The sequence below is a fragment of the Canis aureus genome, chromosome 31 (assembly GCF_053574225.1).
Source record: "Canis aureus isolate CA01 chromosome 31, VMU_Caureus_v.1.0, whole genome shotgun sequence".
In the NCBI taxonomy this organism is placed as follows: domain Eukaryota; kingdom Metazoa; phylum Chordata; class Mammalia; order Carnivora; family Canidae; genus Canis; species Canis aureus.
This window is the reverse complement of record NC_135641.1, coordinates 312442-335279: the sequence shown is the minus strand read 5'-3', so window position 1 is coordinate 335279 and position 22838 is coordinate 312442.

Genomic DNA, 22838 nt, shown 5'->3' with positions numbered 1-22838 from the left:
GAATCAAATCGAAAAGAATCGAATGGAATCCAATCGAAAAGAACCAAATTGATTCGAATCGAAACAAATTGAATCCAATCGAAAAGAATCTAATTGAATCGAATCGAAAAGAATCGAATTCAATCAAAACGAATCGATTCGAATGGAATAGAAAGTAATAGAATAGAATCGAAAAGAATCAAATCGAATCGAAAAGAATCGAATCGAAAAGAATTGAATCGAATCGAAAAGAAACGAATCGAACCGAATCAAAAAGAAAACAATCGAATCGAATCAAATACAAAAGAATCGCTTTGAATAGCATAGAATTGAAAAGAATCGAATCAATCGAACTGAAAACAATCGAATCGAAAAGAATCGAATCAAAAAAAGTCGAATCGAAACGAAAACAATCGAATCGAATCGAATCTAAAAGAATCGTATTGAATTGAATCGAGTCGAAAAGACTCGAATCAAAAAGACTCGAATCGAATTGAATCAAATCGAAAAGAATGTAATAGTAACCACTCGAACACAATCAAATCGAAATGATTCAAAATGAATCGAATAGAATAGAATCGAAAAAAATCGAATAGAATCGAAACGAATCGAAACGAAATGAATCGAAGAGAATCGATTAGAAACGAAATGAAAAGAATCGTATTGTATCGAATCGAAAAGAATCAAATCAAATCGAATCGAAAGAATGGAATCAAATCGAAAAGAATCCAATCGAATCGAAAAGAATCGAACTGAATGGAATCAAATCGAAAAGAATCCAATCGAAAAGAAAAGAATCGAATCAAATTTAATGGAATCGAAAAGAATCGAATTGAATCGAAAAGAATCGAAATGAAACAAATCAGATCAAATGGAAAAGCATCAAATCGAATTGAAAAGAATCGAATCGAATCGAAATGAATCGAATCAAAAAGACTCGAATCGAAAAGAATCGAATTGAAAAGAATCGAATCGAATCGAAAAGACTCGAATCGAATTAAAAATATCAAATCGAATCGAATCGCAAAGAATCGAACTGAAAAGACTTGAATTGAAACGAATCGATTTGAAACGACAAGAATCGAATCGAATCGAATTGAAAGAATCGAATTGAATAGAAAAAAATCGAATAGAAAAGAATCGAACCGAAAAGAAAAGAATCAAATTGAATCAGTCGATTAAATTCTAGTCGAATCGAATCAAAAAGCATGAAATCGAGTCGAATCGAATCGAAAAGAATCGAATCGAATCGAAAAGAATCGAATTGTATCTAATCAAAAAGAATCGTATCGTATCGACTCGAATCGAAAAGAATCCAATTGCATCATCGAATGGAAACTAATCGAATTGAATAGAATAGAAAAGAATCGAATCGAATCAAATCGAAAACAAATTGAATTGATCGAAAAGAATCGAATTGAATCAAATCGAATCGAAATGAAAAGAATCGAATCGATTCAAATAGAAAAGAATCGAATCGAAAAGAATCAAATCGACACGAAAAGAATCGAATCGAATCAAAAAGTATCGAATTGATTCGAAAATATTCGATTCGAAAAGAATCGAATTGAAATGAATCCGATCGAAATGGAAAGAATCTACTCGATTCGAATCCAAAAGAATCGAATCCAAAAGAATCGAATCGAATCCAAAAGAATCGAATTGAATTGAATCAAAAGAAATGAATTGAATTGAATCAAAAAGGAACTAATCGAATCAAATCGAAAAAAATCGAATAGAATCAAAAAGAATCGAATAGATTCGAATAAAAAAGAATCGAATTGAGGGATCCCTGGGTGGCGCTGCGGTTTAGCGCCTGCCTTTGGCCCAGGGCGCGATCCTGGAGACCCGGGATCGAGTCAAATCGAAAAGAATCGAATTCCATGTAACGAAAAGATTCGAATTGAAAAGAATCGAATCGAAACAAAAGAATCGAATCGAATCGACATGAATCAAAAAGAATCGAATCAAAACGAATCGAAAAGAAACAAATCAAGTAGAATCTAAAAGAATCGAATCGAATCAAATCGAAAAAATTCGAATAGAATTGAATCGAAAAGAATCAAAACGAATCGAACCGAAGAGAATCGATTCGAATCAAAATGAAAAGTATCGTATCAAATCGAATCGAAAAGAATCATATCAAATAGAATCGAAAGAATGGAATCAAATCCAAAACAATCGAATCGAATCGAAAAGAATCGAATTGAACGGAATGGAATCGAAAAGAATACAATAGAATAGAATCGAAAGAAATCGAATAGAAACAAATCAAATCAAAAAGAATCGAATTGAATTGATCCTAACCAAAATAAGCGAAATGAATCGACTCGAACCGAAAAAAATCAAATCGAAAAGAATCTAATCTCAACGAAAATCATCGAAATGAATAGAATCGAAAAGAATCGAATTGAATCAAATCGAAAAGAATCGAATGGAATCCAATCGAAAAGAACCAAATTGATTCGAATCGAAACAAATTGAATCCAATCGAAAAGAATCGAATGGAATCGAATCGAAAAGAATCGAATTCAATCAAAACGAATCGATTCGAATGGAATAGAAAGTAATAGAATAGAATCGAAAAGAATCAAATCGAATCGAAAAGAATCGAATCGAAAAGAATTGAATCGAATCGAAAAGAAACGAATCGAACCGAATCAAAAAGAAAACAATCGAATCGAATCAAATACAAAAGAATCGCTTTGAATAGCATAGAATTGTAAAGAATCGAATCAATCGAACTGAAAACAATCGAATCGAAAAGAATCGAATCAAAAAAAGTCGAATCGAAACGAAAACAATCGAATCGAATCGAATCTAAAAGAATCGTATTGAATTGAATCGAGTCGAAAAGACTCGAATCAAAAAGACTCGAATCGAATTGAATCAAATCGAAAAGAATGTAATAGTAACCACTCGAACAGAATCAAATCGAAATGATTCAAAATGAATCGAATAGAATAGAATCGAAAAAAATCGAATAGAATCGAAACGAATCGAAACGAAATGAATCGAAGAGAATCGATTAGAAACGAAATGAAAAGAATCGTATTGAATCGAATCGAAAAGAATCAAATCAAATCGAATCGAAAGAATGGAATCAAATCGAAAAGAATCCAATCGAATCGAAAAGAATCGAACTGAATGGAATCAAATCGAAAAGAATCCAATCGAAAAGAAAAGAATCGAATCAAATTTAGTGGAATCGAAAAGAATCGAATTGAATCGAAAAGAATCGAAATGAAACAAATCAGATCAAATGGAAAAGCATCAAATCGAATTGAAAAGAATCGAATCGAATCGAAAAGACTCGAATCGAATTAAAAATATCAAATCGAATCGAATCGCAAAGAATCGAACTGAAAAGACTCGAATTGAAACGAATCGATTTGAAACGACAAGAATCGAATCGAATCGAATTGAAAGAATCGAATTGAATAGAAAAAAATCGAATAGGAAAGAATCGAACCGAAAAGAAAAGAATCAAATTGAATCAGTCGATTAAATTCTAGTGGAATCGAATCAAAAAGCATGAAATCGAGTCGAATCGAATCGAAAAGAATCGAATCGAATCGAAAAGAATCGAATTGTATCTAATCAAAAAGAATCGAATCGTATCGACTCGAATCGAAAAGAATCCAATTGCATCATCGAATGGAAACTAATCGAATTGAATAGAATCGAAAAGAATCGCATCGAATCAAATCGAAAACAAATTGATTTGATCGAAGAGAATCGAATTGAATGAAATCGAATCGAAATGAAAAGAATCGAATCGATTCAAATAGAAAAGAATCGAATCGAAAAGAATCAAATCGACACGAAAAGAATCGATTCGAATCAAAAAGTATCGAATTGATTCGAAAATATTCGATTCGAAAAGAATCGAATTGAAATGAATCCGATCGAAATGGAAAGAATCTACTCGATTCGAATCCAAAAGAATCGAATCGAATCCAAAAGAATCGAATTGAATTGAATCAAAAGAAATGAATTGAATTGAATCAAAAAGGAACTAATCGAATCAAATCGAAAAAAATCGAATAGAATCAAAAAGAATCGAATAGATTCGAATAAAAAAGAATCGAATTGAGGGATCCCTGGGTGGCGCTGCGGTTTAGCGCCTGCCTTTGGCCCAGGGCGCGATCCTGGAGACCCGGGATCGAGTCAAATCGAAAAGAATCGAATTCCATGTAACGAAAAGATTCGAATTGAAAAGAATCGAATCGAAACAAAAGAATCGAATCGAATCGACATGAATCAAAAAGAATCGAATCAAAACGAATCGAAAAGAAACAAATCAAGTAGAATCTAAAAGAATCGAATCGAATCAAATCGAAAAAATTCGAATAGAATTGAATCGAAAAGAATCAAAACGAATCGAACCGAAGAGAATCGATTCGAATCAAAATAAAAAGTATCGTATCAAATCGAATCGAAAAGAATCATATCAAATAGAATCGAAAGAATGGAATCAAATCCAAAACAATCGAATCGAATCGAAAAGAATCGAATTGAACGGAATGGAATCGAAAAGAATACAATAGAATAGAATCGAAAGAAATCGAATAGAAACAAATCAAATCAAAAAGAATCGAATTGAATTGATCCTAACCAAAATAAGCGAAATGAATCGACTCGAACCGAAAAAAATCAAATCGAAAAGAATCTAATCTCAACGAAAATAATCGAAATGAATAGAATCGAAAAGAATCGAATTGAATCAAATCGAAAAGAATCGAATGGAATCCAATCGAAAAGAACCAAATTGATTCGAAACGAAACAAATTGAATCCAATCGAAAAGAATCGAATGGAATCGAATCGAAAAGAATCGAATTCAATCAAAACGAATCGATTCGAATGGAATAGAAAGTAATAGAATAGAATCGAAAAGAATCAAATCGAATCGAAAAGAATCGAATCGAAAAGAATTGAATCGAATCGAAAAGAAACGAATCGAACCGAATCAAAAAGAAAACAATCGAATCGAATCAAATACAAAAGAATCGCTTTGAATAGCATAGAATTGTAAAGAATCGAATCAATCGAACTGAAAACAATCGAATCGAAAAGAATCGAATCAAAAAAAGTCGAATCGAAACGAAAACAATAGAATCGAATCGAATCTAAAAGAATCGTATTGAATTGAATCGAGTCGAAAAGACTCGAATCAAAAAGACTCGAATCGAATTGAATCAAATCGAAAAGAATCTAATAGAAACCACTCGAACAGAATCAAATCGAAATGATTCAAAATGAATCGAATAGAATAGAATCGAAAAAAATCGAATAGAATCGAAACGAATCGAAAAGAAATGAATCGAAGAGAATCGATTAGAAACGAAATGAAAAGAATCGTATTGAATCGAATCGAAAAGAATCAAATCAAATCGAATTGAAAGAATTGAATCAAATCGAAAAGAATCCAATCGAATCGAAAAGAATCGAAATGAATGGAATCAAATCGAAAAGAATCCAATCGAAAAGAAAAGAATCGAATCAAATTTAATGGAATCGAAAAGAATCGAGTTGAATCGAAAAGAATCGAAATGAAACAAATCAGATCCAATGGAAAAGCATCAAATCGAATTGAAAAGAATCGAATCGAATCGAAATGAATCGAATCAAAAAGACTCGAATCGAAAAGAATCGAATTGAAAAGAATCGAATCGAATCGAAAAGACTCGAATCGAATTAAAAATATCAAATCGAATCGAATCGCAAAGAATCGAATTGAAAAGACTCGAATTGAAACGAATCGATTTGAAACGAAAAGAATCGAATCGAATCGAATTGAAAGAATCGAATTGAATAGAAAAAAATCGAATAGAAAAGAATCGAACCGAAAAGAAAAGAATCAAATTGAATCAGTCGATTAAATTCTAGTCGAATCGAATCAAAAAGCATGAAATCGAGTCGAATCGAATCGAAAAGAATCCAATTGCATCATCGAATGGAAAATAATCGAATTGAATAGAATAGAAAAGAATCGAATCGAATCAAATCGAAAACAATCAAATTGAATTGATCGAAATGAATCGAATTGAATGAAATCGAATCGAAATGAAAAGAATCGAATCGATTCAAATAGAAAAGAATATAATCGAAGAATCAAATCGACACGAAAAGAATCGAATCGAATCAAAAAGTATCGAATTGATTCGAAAACATTCGAATCGAAAAGAATCGAATTGAAATGATCCGATCGAAATGAAAAGAATCTACTCGATTCAAATCCAAAAGAATCGAATCCAAAAGAATCGAATCGAATCCAAAAGAATCGAATTGAATTGAATCAAAAGAAATGAATTGAATTGATTCAAAAAGGAAGTAATCGAATCAAATCGAAAAAACTCGAATAGAATCAAATCGAATCAAAAAGAATCGAATAGATTCGAATAAAAAAGAATCGAATTGAGGGATCCCTGAGTGGCGCAGCGGTTTAGCGCCTGCCTTTGGCCCAGGGCGTGATCCTGGAGACCCGGGATCGAATCCCACATCGGGCTCCTGGTGCATGGAGCCTGCTTCTCCCTCTGCCTGTGTCTCTGCCTCTCTCTCTCTCTGTGACTATCATAAAAAAAAGAATCGAATTGAATCGAGTTGAAAAAAATCATAAAGAATCAAATTGAAAAGAATCGAATTCCATGTAACGAAAAGATTCGAATTGAAAAGAATCGAATCGAAACAAAAGAATCGAATCGAATCGACATGAATCAAAAAGAATCGAATCAAAACGAATCGAAAAGAAACAAATCAAGTAGAATCTAAAAGAATCGAATCGAATCAAATCGAAAAAAATTCGAATACAATTGAATCGAAAAGAATCAAAAGGAACCGGACCGAAGAGAATCGATTCGAATCAAAATGAAAAGTATCGTATCAAATCGAATCGAAAAGAATCCTATCAAATAGAATCGAAAGAATGGAATCAAATCTAAAACAATCGAATCGAATCGAAAAGAATCGGATTGAATGGAATAGAATCGAAAAGAATAGAATAGAATCGAAAGAAATCGAATAGAATCAAATCAAATAAAAAAGAATCGAATTGAATTGATCCTAAACAAAATAAGCGAAATGAATCGACTCGAACCGAAAAAAATCAAATCGAAAAGAATCTAATCTCAACGAAAATCATCGAAATGAATAGAATCGAAAAGAATCGAATTGAATCAAATCGAAAAGAATCGAATGGAATCCAATCGAAAAGAATCAAATTGATTCGAATCGAAACAAATTGAATCCAATCGAAAAGAATCTAATTGAATCGAATCGAAAAGAATCGAATTCAATCAAAACGAATCGATTCGAATAGAATAGAAAAGGATAGAATAGAATAGAATCGAAAAGAATCAAATCGAATCGAAAAGAATCGAATCGAAAAGAATTGAATCGAATCGAAAAGAAACCAATCGAACCGAATCAAAAAGAAAACAATCGAATCGAATCAAATACAAAAGAATCGCTTTGAATAGCATAGAATTGAAAAGAATCGAATCAATCGAATTGAAAACAATCGAATCGAAAAGAATCGAATCAAAAAAAGTCGAATCGAAACGAAAACAATCGAATCGAATCTAAAAGAACCGTATTGAATTGAATCGAGTCGAAAAGACTCGAATCAAAAAGACTCAAATCGAATTGAATCAAATCGAAAAGAATCTAATAGAAACCACTCGAACAGAATCAAATCGAAATGATTCAAAATGAATCGAATAGAATAGAATCGAAAAAAATCGAATAGAATCGAAACGAATCGAACGAAATGAAGCGAAGAGAATCGATTAGAAACGAAATGAAAAGAATCGTATTGAATCGAATCGAAAAGAATCAAATCAAATCGAATCGAAAGAATGGAATCAAATCGAAAAGAATCCAATCGAATCGAAAAGAATCGAACTGAATGGAATCAAATCGAAAAGAATCCAATCGAAAAGAAAAGAATCGAATCAAATTTAATGGAATCGAAAAGAATCGAATTGAATCGAAAAGAATCGAAATGAAACAAATCAGATCCAATGGAAAAGCATCAAATCGAATTGAAAAGAATCGAATCGAATCGAAATGAATCGAATCAAAAAGACTCGAATCGAAAAGAATCGAATTGAAAAGAATCGAATCGAATCGAAAAGACTCGAATCGAATTAAAAATATCAAATCGAATCGAATCGCAAAGAATCGAACTGAAAAGACTCGAATTGAAACGAATCGATTTGAAACGACAAGAATCGAATCGAATCGAATTGAAAGAATCGAATTGAATAGAAAAAAATCGAATAGAAAAGAATCGAACCGAAAAGAAAAGAATCAAATTGAATCAGTCGATTAAATTCTAGTCGAATCGAATCAAAAAGCATGAAATCGAGTCGAATCGAATCGAAAAGAATCGAATCGAATCGAAAAAAATCGAATTGTATCTAATCAAAAAGAATCGTATCGTATCGACTCGAATCGAAAAGAATCCAATTGCATCATCGAATGGAAACTAATCGAATTGAATAGAATAGAAAAGAATCGAATCGAATCAAATCGAAAACAAATTGATCGAAAAGAATCGAATTGAATCAAATCGAATCGAAATGAAAAGAATCGAATCGATTCAAATAGAAAAGAATCGAATCGAAAAGAATCAAATCGACACGAAAAGAATCGAATCGAATCAAAAAGTATCGAATTGATTCGAAAATATTCGATTCGAAAAGAATCGAATGGAAATGAATCCGATCGAAATGGAAAGAATCTACTCGATTCGAATCCAAAAGAATCGAATCCAAAAGAATCGAATCGAATCCAAAAGAATCGAATTGAATTGAATCAAAAGAAATGAATTGAATTGAATCAAAAAGGAACTAATCGAATCAAATCGAAAAAAATCGAATAGAATCAAAAAGAATCGAATAGATTCGAATAAAAAAGAATCGAATTGAGGGATCCCTGGGTGGCGCTGCGGTTTAGCGCCTGCCTTTGGCCCAGGGCGCGATCCTGGAGACCCGGGATCGAGTCAAATCGAAAAGAATCGAATTCCATGTAACGAAAAGATTCGAATTGAAAAGAATCGAATCGAAACAAAAGAATCGAATCGAATCGACATGAATCAAAAAGAATCGAATCAAAACGAATCGAAAAGAAACAAATCAAGTAGAATCTAAAAGAATCGAATCGAATCAAATCGAAAAAATTCGAATAGAATTGAATCGAAAAGAATCAAAACGAATCGAACCGAAGAGAATCGATTCGAATCAAAATAAAAAGTATCGTATCAAATCGAATCGAAAAGAATCATATCAAATAGAATCGAAAGAATGGAATCAAATCCAAAACAATCGAATCGAATCGAAAAGAATCGAATTGAACGGAATGGAATCGAAAAGAATACAATAGAATAGAATCGAAAGAAATCGAATAGAAACAAATCAAATCAAAAAGAATCGAATTGAATTGATCCTAACCAAAATAAGCGAAATGAATCGACTCGAACCGAAAAAAATCAAATCGAAAAGAATCTAATCTCAACGAAAATAATCGAAATGAATAGAATCGAAAAGAATCGAATTGAATCAAATCGAAAAGAATCGAATGGAATCCAATCGAAAAGAACCAAATTGATTCGAATCGAAACAAATTGAATCCAATCGAAAAGAATCGAATGGAATCGAATCGAAAAGAATCGAATTCAATCAAAACGAATCGATTCGAATGGAATAGAAAGTAATAGAATAGAATCGAAAAGAATCGAATCGAATCGAAAAGAATCGAATCGAAAAGAATTGAATCGAATCGAAAAGAAACGAATCGAACCGAATCAAAAAGAAAACAATCGAATCGAATCAAATACAAAAGAATCGCTTTGAATAGCACAGAATTGTAAAGAATCGAATCAATCGAACTGAAAACAATCGAATCGAAAAGAATCGAATCAAAAAAAGTCGAATCGAAACGAAAACAATCGAATCGAATCGAATCTAAAAGAATCGTATTGAATTGAATCGAGTCGAAAAGACTCGAATCAAAAAGACTCGAATCGAATTGAATCAAATCGAAAAGAATGTAATAGAAACCACTCGAACAGAATCAAATCGAAATGATTCAAAATGAATCGAATAGAATAGAATCGAAAAAAATCGAATAGAATCGAAACGAATCGAAACGAAATGAATCGAAGAGAATCGATTAGAAACGAAATGAAAAGAATCGTATTGAATCGAATCGAAAAGAATCAAATCAAATCGAATCGAAAGAATGGAATCAAATCGAAAAGAATCCAATCGAATCGAAAAGAATCGAACTGAATGGAATCAAATCGAAAAGAATCCAATCGAAAAGAAAAGAATCGAATCAAATTTAATGGAATCGAAAAGAATCGAATTGAATCGAAAAGAATCGAAATGAAACAAATCAGATCAAATGGAAAAGCATCAAATCGAATTGAAAAGAATCGAATCGAATCGAAATGAATCGAATCAAAAAGACTCGAATCGAAAAGAATCGAATTGAAAAGAATCGAATCGAATCGAAAAGACTCGAATCGAATTAAAAATATCAAATCGAATCGAATCGCAAAGAATCGAACTGAAAAGACTTGAATTGAAACGAATCGATTTGAAACGACAAGAATCGAATCGAATCGAATTGAAAGAATCGAATTGAATAGAAAAAAATCGAATAGAAAAGAATCGAACCGAAAAGAAAAGAATCAAATTGAATCAGTCGATTAAATTCTAGTCGAATCGAATCAAAAAGCATGAAATCGAGTCGAATCGAATCGAAAAGAATCGAATCGAATCGAAAAGAATCGAATTGTATCTAATCAAAAAGAATCGTATCGTATCGACTCGAATCGAAAAGAATCCAATTGCATCATCGAATGGAAACTAATCGAATTGAATAGAATAGAAAAGAATCGAATCGAATCAAATCGAAAACAAATTGAATTGATCGAAAAGAATCGAATTGAATCAAATCGAATCGAAATGAAAAGAATCGAATCGATTCAAATAGAAAAGAATCGAATCGAAAAGAATCAAATCGACACGAAAAGAATCGAATCGAATCAAAAAGTATCGAATTGATTCGAAAATATTCGATTCGAAAAGAATCGAATTGAAATGAATCCGATCGAAATGGAAAGAATCTACTCGATTCGAATCCAAAAGAATCGAATCCAAAAGAATCGAATCGAATCCAAAAGAATCGAATTGAATTGAATCAAAAGAAATGAATTGAATTGAATCAAAAAGGAACTAATCGAATCAAATCGAAAAAAATCGAATAGAATCAAAAAGAATCGAATAGATTCGAATAAAAAAGAATCGAATTGAGGGATCCCTGGGTGGCGCTGCGGTTTAGCGCCTGCCTTTGGCCCAGGGCGCGATCCTGGAGACCCGGGATCGAGTCAAATCGAAAAGAATCGAATTCCATGTAACGAAAAGATTCGAATTGAAAAGAATCGAATCGAAACAAAAGAATCGAATCGAATCGACATGAATCAAAAAGAATCGAATCAAAACGAATCGAAAAGAAACAAATCAAGTAGAATCTAAAAGAATCGAATCGAATCAAATCGAAAAAATTCGAATAGAATTGAATCGAAAAGAATCAAAACGAATCGAACCGAAGAGAATCGATTCGAATCAAAATGAAAAGTATCGTATCAAATCGAATCGAAAAGAATCATATCAAACAGAATCGAAAGAATGGAATCAAATCCAAAACAATCGAATCGAATCGAAAAGAATCGAATTGAACGGAATGGAATCGAAAAGAATACAATAGAATAGAATCGAAAGAAATCGAATAGAAACAAATCAAATCAAAAAGAATCGAATTGAATTGATCCTAACCAAAATAAGCGAAATGAATCGACTCGAACCGAAAAAAATCAAATCGAAAAGAATCTAATCTCAACGAAAATCATCGAAATGAATAGAATCGAAAAGAATCGAATTGAATCAAATCGAAAAGAATCGAATGGAATCCAATCGAAAAGAACCAAATTGATTCGAATCGAAACAAATTGAATCCAATCGAAAAGAATCGAATGGAATCGAATCGAAAAGAATCGAATTCAATCAAAACGAATCGATTCGAATGGAATAGAAAGTAATAGAATAGAATCGAAAAGAATCAAATCGAATCGAAAAGAATCGAATCGAAAAGAATTGAATCGAATCGAAAAGAAACGAATCGAACCGAATCAAAAAGAAAACAATCGAATCGAATCAAATACAAAAGAATCGCTTTGAATAGCATAGAATTGTAAAGAATCGAATCAATCGAACTGAAAACAATCGAATCGAAAAGAATCGAATCAAAAAAAGTCGAATCGAAACGAAAACAATCGAATCGAATCGAATCTAAAAGAATCGTATTGAATTGAATCGAGTCGAAAAGACTCGAATCAAAAAGACTCGAATCGAATTGAATCAAATCGAAAAGAATGTAATAGTAACCACTCGAACAGAATCAAATCGAAATGATTCAAAATGAATCGAATAGAATAGAATCGAAAAAAATCGAATAGAATCGAAACGAATCGAAACGAAATGAATCGAAGAGAATCGATTAGAAACGAAATGAAAAGAATCGTATTGAATCGAATCGAAAAGAATCAAATCAAATCGAATCGAAAGAATGGAATCAAATCGAAAAGAATCCAATCGAATCGAAAAGAATCGAACTGAATGGAATCAAATCGAAAAGAATCCAATCGAAAAGAAAAGAATCGAATCAAATTTAGTGGAATCGAAAAGAATCGAATTGAATCGAAAAGAATCGAAATGAAACAAATCAGATCAAATGGAAAAGCATCAAATCGAATTGAAAAGAATCGAATCGAATCGAAAAGACTCGAATCGAATTAAAAATATCAAATCGAATCGAATCGCAAAGAATCGAACTGAAAAGACTCGAATTGAAACGAATCGATTTGAAACGACAAGAATCGAATCGAATCGAATTGAAAGAATCGAATTGAATAGAAAAAAATCGAATAGGAAAGAATCGAACCGAAAAGAAAAGAATCAAATTGAATCAGTCGATTAAATTCTAGTGGAATCGAATCAAAAAGCATGAAATCGAGTCGAATCGAATCGAAAAGAATCGAATCGAATCGAAAAGAATCGAATTGTATCTAATCAAAAAGAATCGAATCGTATCGACTCGAATCGAAAAGAATCCAATTGCATCATCGAATGGAAACTAATCGAATTGAATAGAATCGAAAAGAATCGCATCGAATCAAATCGAAAACAAATTGATTTGATCGAAGAGAATCGAATTGAATGAAATCGAATCGAAATGAAAAGAATCGAATCGATTCAAATAGAAAAGAATCGAATCGAAAAGAATCAAATCGACACGAAAAGAATCGATTCGAATCAAAAAGTATCGAATTGATTCGAAAATATTCGATTCGAAAAGAATCGAATTGAAATGAATCCGATCGAAATGGAAAGAATCTACTCGATTCGAATCCAAAAGAATCGAATCGAATCCAAAAGAATCGAATTGAATTGAATCAAAAGAAATGAATTGAATTGAATCAAAAAGGAACTAATCGAATCAAATCGAAAAAAATCGAATAGAATCAAAAAGAATCGAATAGATTCGAATAAAAAAGAATCGAATTGAGGGATCCCTGGGTGGCGCTGCGGTTTAGCGCCTGCCTTTGGCCCAGGGCGCGATCCTGGAGACCCGGGATCGAGTCAAATCGAAAAGAATCGAATTCCATGTAACGAAAAGATTCGAATTGAAAAGAATCGAATCGAAACAAAAGAATCGAATCGAATCGACATGAATCAAAAAGAATCGAATCAAAACGAATCGAAAAGAAACAAATCAAGTAGAATCTAAAAGAATCGAATCGAATCAAATCGAAAAAATTCGAATAGAATTGAATCGAAAAGAATCAAAACGAATCGAACCGAAGAGAATCGATTCGAATCAAAATAAAAAGTATCGTATCAAATCGAATCGAAAAGAATCATATCAAATAGAATCGAAAGAATGGAATCAAATCCAAAACAATCGAATCGAATCGAAAAGAATCGAATTGAACGGAATGGAATCGAAAAGAATACAATAGAATAGAATCGAAAGAAATCGAATAGAAACAAATCAAATCAAAAAGAATCGAATTGAATTGATCCTAACCAAAATAAGCGAAATGAATCGACTCGAACCGAAAAAAATCAAATCGAAAAGAATCTAATCTCAACGAAAATAATCGAAATGAATAGAATCGAAAAGAATCGAATTGAATCAAATCGAAAAGAATCGAATGGAATCCAATCGAAAAGAACCAAATTGATTCGAAACGAAACAAATTGAATCCAATCGAAAAGAATCGAATGGAATCGAATCGAAAAGAATCGAATTCAATCAAAACGAATCGATTCGAATGGAATAGAAAGTAATAGAATAGAATCGAAAAGAATCAAATCGAATCGAAAAGAATCGAATCGAAAAGAATTGAATCGAATCGAAAAGAAACGAATCGAACCGAATCAAAAAGAAAACAATCGAATCGAATCAAATACAAAAGAATCGCTTTGAATAGCATAGAATTGTAAAGAATCGAATCAATCGAACTGAAAACAATCGAATCGAAAAGAATCGAATCAAAAAAAGTCGAATCGAAACGAAAACAATAGAATCGAATCGAATCTAAAAGAATCGTATTGAATTGAATCGAGTCGAAAAGACTCGAATCAAAAAGACTCGAATCGAATTGAATCAAATCGAAAAGAATCTAATAGAAACCACTCGAACAGAATCAAATCGAAATGATTCAAAATGAATCGAATAGAATAGAATCGAAAAAAATCGAATAGAATCGAAACGAATCGAAACGAAATGAATCGAAGAGAATCGATTAGAAACGAAATGAAAAGAATCGTATTGAATCGAATCGAAAAGAATCAAATCAAATCGAATTGAAAGAATTGAATCAAATCGAAAAGAATCCAATCGAATCGAAAAGAATCGAAATGAATGGAATCAAATCGAAAAGAATCCAATCGAAAAGAAAAGAATCGAATCAAATTTAATGGAATCGAAAAGAATCGAGTTGAATCGAAAAGAATCGAAATGAAACAAATCAGATCCAATGGAAAAGCATCAAATCGAATTGAAAAGAATCGAATCGAATCGAAATGAATCGAATCAAAAAGACTCGAATCGAAAAGAATCGAATTGAAAAGAATCGAATCGAATCGAAAAGACTCGAATCGAATTAAAAATATCAAATCGAATCGAATCGCAAAGAATCGAATTGAAAAGACTCGAATTGAAACGAATCGATTTGAAACGAAAAGAATCGAATCGAATCGAATTGAAAGAATCGAATTGAATAGAAAAAAATCGAATAGAAAAGAATCGAACCGAAAAGAAAAGAATCAAATTGAATCAGTCGATTAAATTCTAGTCGAATCGAATCAAAAAGCATGAAATCGAGTCGAATCGAATCGAAAAGAATCCAATTGCATCATCGAATGGAAAATAATCGAATTGAATAGAATAGAAAAGAATCGAATCGAATCAAATCGAAAACAATCAAATTGAATTGATCGAAATGAATCGAATTGAATGAAATCGAATCGAAATGAAAAGAATCGAATCGATTCAAATAGAAAAGAATATAATCGAAGAATCAAATCGACACGAAAAGAATCGAATCGAATCAAAAAGTATCGAATTGATTCGAAAACATTCGAATCGAAAAGAATCGAATTGAAATGATCCGATCGAAATGAAAAGAATCTACTCGATTCAAATCCAAAAGAATCGAATCCAAAAGAATCGAATCGAATCCAAAAGAATCGAATTGAATTGAATCAAAAGAAATGAATTGAATTGATTCAAAAAGGAAGTAATCGAATCAAATCGAAAAAACTCGAATAGAATCAAATCGAATCAAAAAGAATCGAATAGATTCGAATAAAAAAGAATCGAATTGAGGGATCCCTGAGTGGCGCAGCGGTTTAGCGCCTGCCTTTGGCCCAGGGCGTGATCCTGGAGACCCGGGATCGAATCCCACATCGGGCTCCTGGTGCATGGAGCCTGCTTCTCCCTCTGCCTGTGTCTCTGCCTCTCTCTCTCTCTGTGACTATCATAAAAAAAAGAATCGAATTGAATCGAGTTGAAAAAAATCATAAAGAATCAAATTGAAAAGAATCGAATTCCATGTAACGAAAAGATTCGAATTGAAAAGAATCGAATCGAAACAAAAGAATCGAATCGAATCGACATGAATCAAAAAGAATCGAATCAAAACGAATCGAAAAGAAACAAATCAAGTAGAATCTAAAAGAATCGAATCGAATCAAATCGAAAAAAATTCGAATACAATTGAATCGAAAAGAATCAAAAGGAACCGGACCGAAGAGAATCGATTCGAATCAAAATGAAAAGTATCGTATCAAATCGAATCGAAAAGAATCCTATCAAATAGAATCGAAAGAATGGAATCAAATCTAAAACAATCGAATCGAATCGAAAAGAATCGGATTGAATGGAATAGAATCGAAAAGAATAGAATAGAATCGAAAGAAATCGAATAGAATCAAATCAAATAAAAAAGAATCGAATTGAATTGATCCTAAACAAAATAAGCGAAATGAATCGACTCGAACCGAAAAAAATCAAATCGAAAAGAATCTAATCTCAACGAAAATCATCGAAATGAATAGAATCGAAAAGAATCGAATTGAATCAAATCGAAAAGAATCGAATGGAATCCAATCGAAAAGAATCAAATTGATTCGAATCGAAACAAATTGAATCCAATCGAAAAGAATCTAATTGAATCGAATCGAAAAGAATCGAATTCAATCAAAACGAATCGATTCGAATAGAATAGAAAAGGATAGAATAGAATAGAATCGAAAAGAATCAAATCGAATCGAAAAGAATCGAATCGAAAAGAATTGAATCGAATCGAAAAGAAACCAATCGAACCGAATCAAAAAGAAAACAATCGAATCGAATCAAATACAAAAGAATCGCTTTGAATAGCATAGAATTGAAAAGAATCGAATCAATCGAATTGAAAACAATCGAATCGAAAAGAATCGAATCAAAAAAAGTCGAATCGAAACGAAAACAATCGAATCGAATCTAAAAGAACCGTATTGAATTGAATCGAGTCGAAAAGACTCGAATCAAAAAGACTCAAATCGAATTGAATCAAATCGAAAAGAATCTAATAGAAACCACTCGAACAGAATCAAATCGAAATGATTCAAAATGAATCGAATAGAATAGAATCGAAAAAAATCGAATAGAATCGAAACGAATCGAACGAAATGAAGCGAAGAGAATCGATTAGAAACGAAATGAAAAGAATCGTATTGAATCGAATCGAAAAGAATCAAATCAAATCGAATCGAAAGAATGGAATCAAATCGAAAAGAATCCAATCGAATCGAAAAGAATCGAACTGAATGGAATCAAATCGAAAAGAATCCAATCGAAAAGAAAAGAATCGAATCAAATTTAATGGAATCGAAAAGAATCGAATTGAATCGAAAAGAATCGAAATGAAACAAATCAGATCCAATGGAAAAGCATCAAATCGAATTGAAAAGAATCGAATCGAATCGAAATGAATCGAATCAAAAAGACTCGAATCGAAAAGAATCGAATTGAAAAGAATCGAATCGAATCGAAAAGACTCGAATCGAATTAAAAATATCAAATCGAATCGAATCGCAAAGAATCGAACTGAAAAGACTCGAATTGAAACGAATCGATTTGAAACGACAAGAATCGAATCGAATCGAATTGAAAGAATCGAATTGAATAGAAAAAAATCGAATAGAAAAGAATCGAACCGAAAAGAAAAGAATCAAATTGAATCAGTCGATTAAATTCTAGTCGAATCGAATCAAAAAGCATGAAATCGAGTCGAATCGAATCGAAAAGAATCGAATCGAATCGAAAAAAATCGAATTGTATCTAATCAAAAAGAATCGTATCGTATCGACTCGAATCGAAAAGAATCCAATTGCATCATCGAATGGAAACTAATCGAATTGAATAGAATAGAAAAGAATCGAATCGAATCAAATCGAAAACAAATTGATCGAAAAGAATCGAATTGAATCAAATCGAATCGAAATGAAAAGAATCGAATCGATTCAAATAGAAAAGAATCGAATCGAAAAGAATCAAATCGACACGAAAAGAATCGAATCGAATCAAAAAGTATCGAATTGATTCGAAAATATTCGATTCGAAAAGAATCGAATGGAAATGAATCCGATCGAAATGGAAAGAATCTACTCGATTCGAATCCAAAAGAATCGAATCCAAAAGAATCGAATCGAATCCAAAAGAATCGAATTGAATTGAATCAAAAGAAATGAATTGAATTGAATCAAAAAGGAACTAATCGAATCAAATCGAAAAAAATCGAATAGAATCAAAAAGAATCGAATAGATTCGAATAAAAAAGAATCGAATTGAGGGATCCCTGGGTGGCGCTGCGGTTTAGCGCCTGCCTTTGGCCCAGGGCGCGATCCTGGAGACCCGGGATCGAGTCAAATCGAAAAGAATCGAATTCCATGTAACGAAAAGATTCGAATTGAAAAGAATCGAATCGAAACAAAAGAATCGAATCGAATCGACATGAATCAAAAAGAATCGAATCAAAACGAATCGAAAAGAAACAAATCAAGTAGAATCTAAAAGAATCGAATCGAATCAAATCGAAAAAATTCGAATAGAATTGAATCGAAAAGAATCAAAACGAATCGAACCGAAGAGAATCGATTCGAATCAAAATAAAAAGTATCGTATCAAATCGAATCGAAAAGAATCATATCAAATAGAATCGAAAGAATGGAATCAAATCCAAAACAATCGAATCGAATCGAAAAGAATCGAATTGAACGGAATGGAATCGAAAAGAATACAATAGAATAGAATCGAAAGAAATCGAATAGAAACAAATCAAATCAAAAAGAATCGAATTGAATTGATCCTAACCAAAATAAGCGAAATGAATCGACTCGAACCGAAAAAAATCAAATCGAAAAGAATCTAATCTCAACGAAAATAATCGAAATGAATAGAATCGAAAAGAATCGAATTGAATCAAATCGAAAAGAATCGAATGGAATCCAATCGAAAAGAACCAAATTGATTCGAATCGAAACAAATTGAATCCAATCGAAAAGAATCGAATGGAATCGAATCGAAAAGAATCGAATTCAATCAAAACGAATCGATTCGAATGGAATAGAAAGTAATAGAATAGAATCGAAAAGAATCGAATCGAATCGAAAAGAATCGAATCGAAAAGAATTGAATCGAATCGAAAAGAAACGAATCGAACCGAATCAAAAAGAAAACAATCGAATCGAATCAAATACAAAAGAATCGCTTTGAATAGCACAGAATTGTAAAGAATCGAATCAATCGAACTGAAAACAATCGAATCGAAAAGAATCGAATCAAAAAAAGTCGAATCGAAACGAAAACAATCGAATCGAATCGAATCTAAAAGAATCGTATTGAATTGAATCGAGTCGAAAAGACTCGAATCAAAAAGACTCGAATCGAATTGAATCAAATCGAAAAGAATGTAATAGAAACCACTCGAACAGAATCAAATCGAAATGATTCAAAATGAATCGAATAGAATAGAATCGAAAAAAATCGAATAGAATCGAAACGAATCGAAACGAAATGAATCGAAGAGAATCGATTAGAAACGAAATGAAAAGAATCGTATTGAATCGAATCGAAAAGAATCAAATCAAATCGAATCGAAAGAATGGAATCAAATCGAAAAGAATCCAATCGAATCGAAAAGAATCGAACTGAATGGAATCAAATCGAAAAGAATCCAATCGAAAAGAAAAGAATCGAATCAAATTTAATGGAATCGAAAAGAATCGAATTGAATCGAAAAGAATCGAAATGAAACAAATCAGATCCAATGGAAAAGCATCAAATCGAATTGAAAAGAATCGAATCGAATCGAAATGAATCGAATCAAAAAGACTCGAATCGAAAAGAATCGAATTGAAAAGAATCGAATCGAATCGAAAAGACTCGAATCGAATTAAAAATATCAAATCGAATCGAATCGCAAAGAATCGAACTGAAAAGACTCGAATTGAAACGAATCGATTTGAAACGACAAGAATCGAATCGAATCGAATTGAAAGAATCGAATTGAATAGAAAAAAATCGAATAGAAAAGAATCGAACCGAAAAGAAAAGAATCAAATTGAATCAGTCGATTAAATTCTAGTCGAATCGAATCAAAAAGCATGAAATCGAGTCGAATCGAATCGAAAAGAATCGAATCGAATCGAAAAGAATCGAATTGTATCTAATCAAAAAGAATCGTATCGTATCGACTCGAATCGAAAAGAATCCAATTGCATCATCGAATGGAAACTAATCGAATTGAATAGAATAGAAAAGAATCGAATCGAATCAAATCGAAAACAAATTGATCGAAAAGAATCGAATTGAATCAAATCGAATCGAAATGAAAAGAATCGAATCGATTCAAATAGAAAAGAATCGAATCGAAAAGAATCAAATCGACACGAAAAGAATCGAATCGAATCAAAAAGTATCGAATTGATTCGAAAATATTCGATTCGAAAAGAATCGAATGGAAATGAATCCGATCGAAATGGAAAGAATCTACTCGATTCGAATCCAAAAGAATCGAATCCAAAAGAATCGAATCGAATCCAAAAGAATCGAATTGAATTGAATCAAAAGAAATGAATTGAATTGAATCAAAAAGGAACTAATCGAATCAAATCGAAAAAAATCGAATAGAATCAAAAAGAATCGAATAGATTCGAATAAAAAAGAATCGAATTGAGGGATCCCTGGGTGGCGCTGCGGTTTAGCGCCTGCCTTTGGCCCAGGGCGCGATCCTGGAGACCCGGGATCGAGTCAAATCGAAAAGAATCGAATTCCATGTAACGAAAAGATTCGAATTGAAAAGAATCGAATCGAAACAAAAGAATCGAATCGAATCGACATGAATCAAAAAGAATCGAATCAAAACGAATCGAAAAGTAACAAATCAAGTAGAATCTAAAAGAATCGAATCGAATCAAATCGAAAAAATTCGAATAGAATTGAATCGAAAAGAATCAAAACGAATCGAACCGAAGAGAATCGATTCGAATCAAAATAAAAAGTATCGTATCAAATCGAATCGAAAAGAATCATATCAAATAGAATCGAAAGAATGGAATCAAATCCAAAACAATCGAATCGAATCGAAAAGAATCGAATTGAACGGAATGGAATCGAAAAGAATACAATAGAATAGAATCGAAAGAAATCGAATAGAAACAAATCAAATCAAAAAGAATCGAATTGAATTGATCCTAACCAAAATAAGCGAAATGAATCGACTCGAACCGAAAAAAATCAAATCGAAAAGAATCTAATCTCAACGAAAATAATCGAAATGAATAGAATCGAAAAGAATCGAATTGAATCAAATCGAAAAGAATCGAATGGAATCCAATCGAAAAGAACCAAATTGATTCGAATCGAAACAAATTGAATCCAATCGAAAAGAATCGAATGGAATCGAATCGAAAAGAATCGAATTCAATCAAAACGAATCGATTCGAATGGAATAGAAAGTAATAGAATAGAATCGAAAAGAATCGAATCGAATCGAAAAGAATCGAATCGAAAAGAATTGAATCGAATCGAAAAGAAACGAATCGAACCGAATCAAAAAGAAAACAATCGAATCGAATCAAATACAAAAGGATCGCTTTGAATAGCACAGAATTGTAAAGAATCGAATCAATCGAACTGAAAACAATCGAATCGAAAAGAATCGAATCAAAAAAAGTCGAATCGAAACGAAAACAATCGAATCGAATCGAATCTAAAAGAATCGTATTGAATTGAATCGAGTCGAAAAGACTCGAATCAAAAAGACTCGAATCGAATTGAATCAAATCGAAAAGAATGTAATAGAAACCACTCGAACAGAATCAAATCGAAATGATTCAAAATGAATCGAATAGAATAGAATCGAAAAAAATCGAATAGAATCGAAACGAATCGAAACGAAATGAATCGAAGAGAATCGATTAGAAACGAAATGAAAAGAATCGTATTGAATCGAATCGAAAAGAATCAAATCAAATCGAATCGAAAGAATGGAATCAAATCGAAAAGAATCCAATCGAATCGAAAAGAATCGAACTGAATGGAATCAAATCGAAAAGAATCCAATCGAGAAGAAAAGAATCGAATCAAATTTAATGGAATCGAAAAGAATCGAATTGAATCGAAAAGAATCGAAATGAAACAAATCAGATCCAATGGAAAAGCATCAAATCGAATTGAAAAGAATCGAATCGAATCGAAATGAATCGAATCAAAAAGACTCGAATCGAAAAGAATCGAATTGAAAAGAATCGAATCGAATCGAAAAGACTCGAATCGAATTAAAAATATCAAATCGAATCGAATCGCAAAGAATCGAACTGAAAAGACTCGAATTGAAACGAATCGATTTGAAACGACAAGAATCGAATCGAATCGAATTGAAAGAATCGAATTGAATAGAAAAAAATCGAATAGAAAAGAATCGAACCGAAAAGAAAAGAATCAAATTGAATCAGTCGATTAAATTCTAGTCGAATCGAATCAAAAAGCATGAAATCGAGTCGAATCGAATCGAAAAGAATCGAATTGTATCTAATCAAAAAGAATCGTATCGTATCGACTCGAATCGAAAAGAATCCAATTGCATCATCGAATGGAAACTAATCGAATTGAATAGAATAGAAAAGAATCGAATCGAATCAAATCGAAAACAAATTGATCGAAAAGAATCGAATTGAA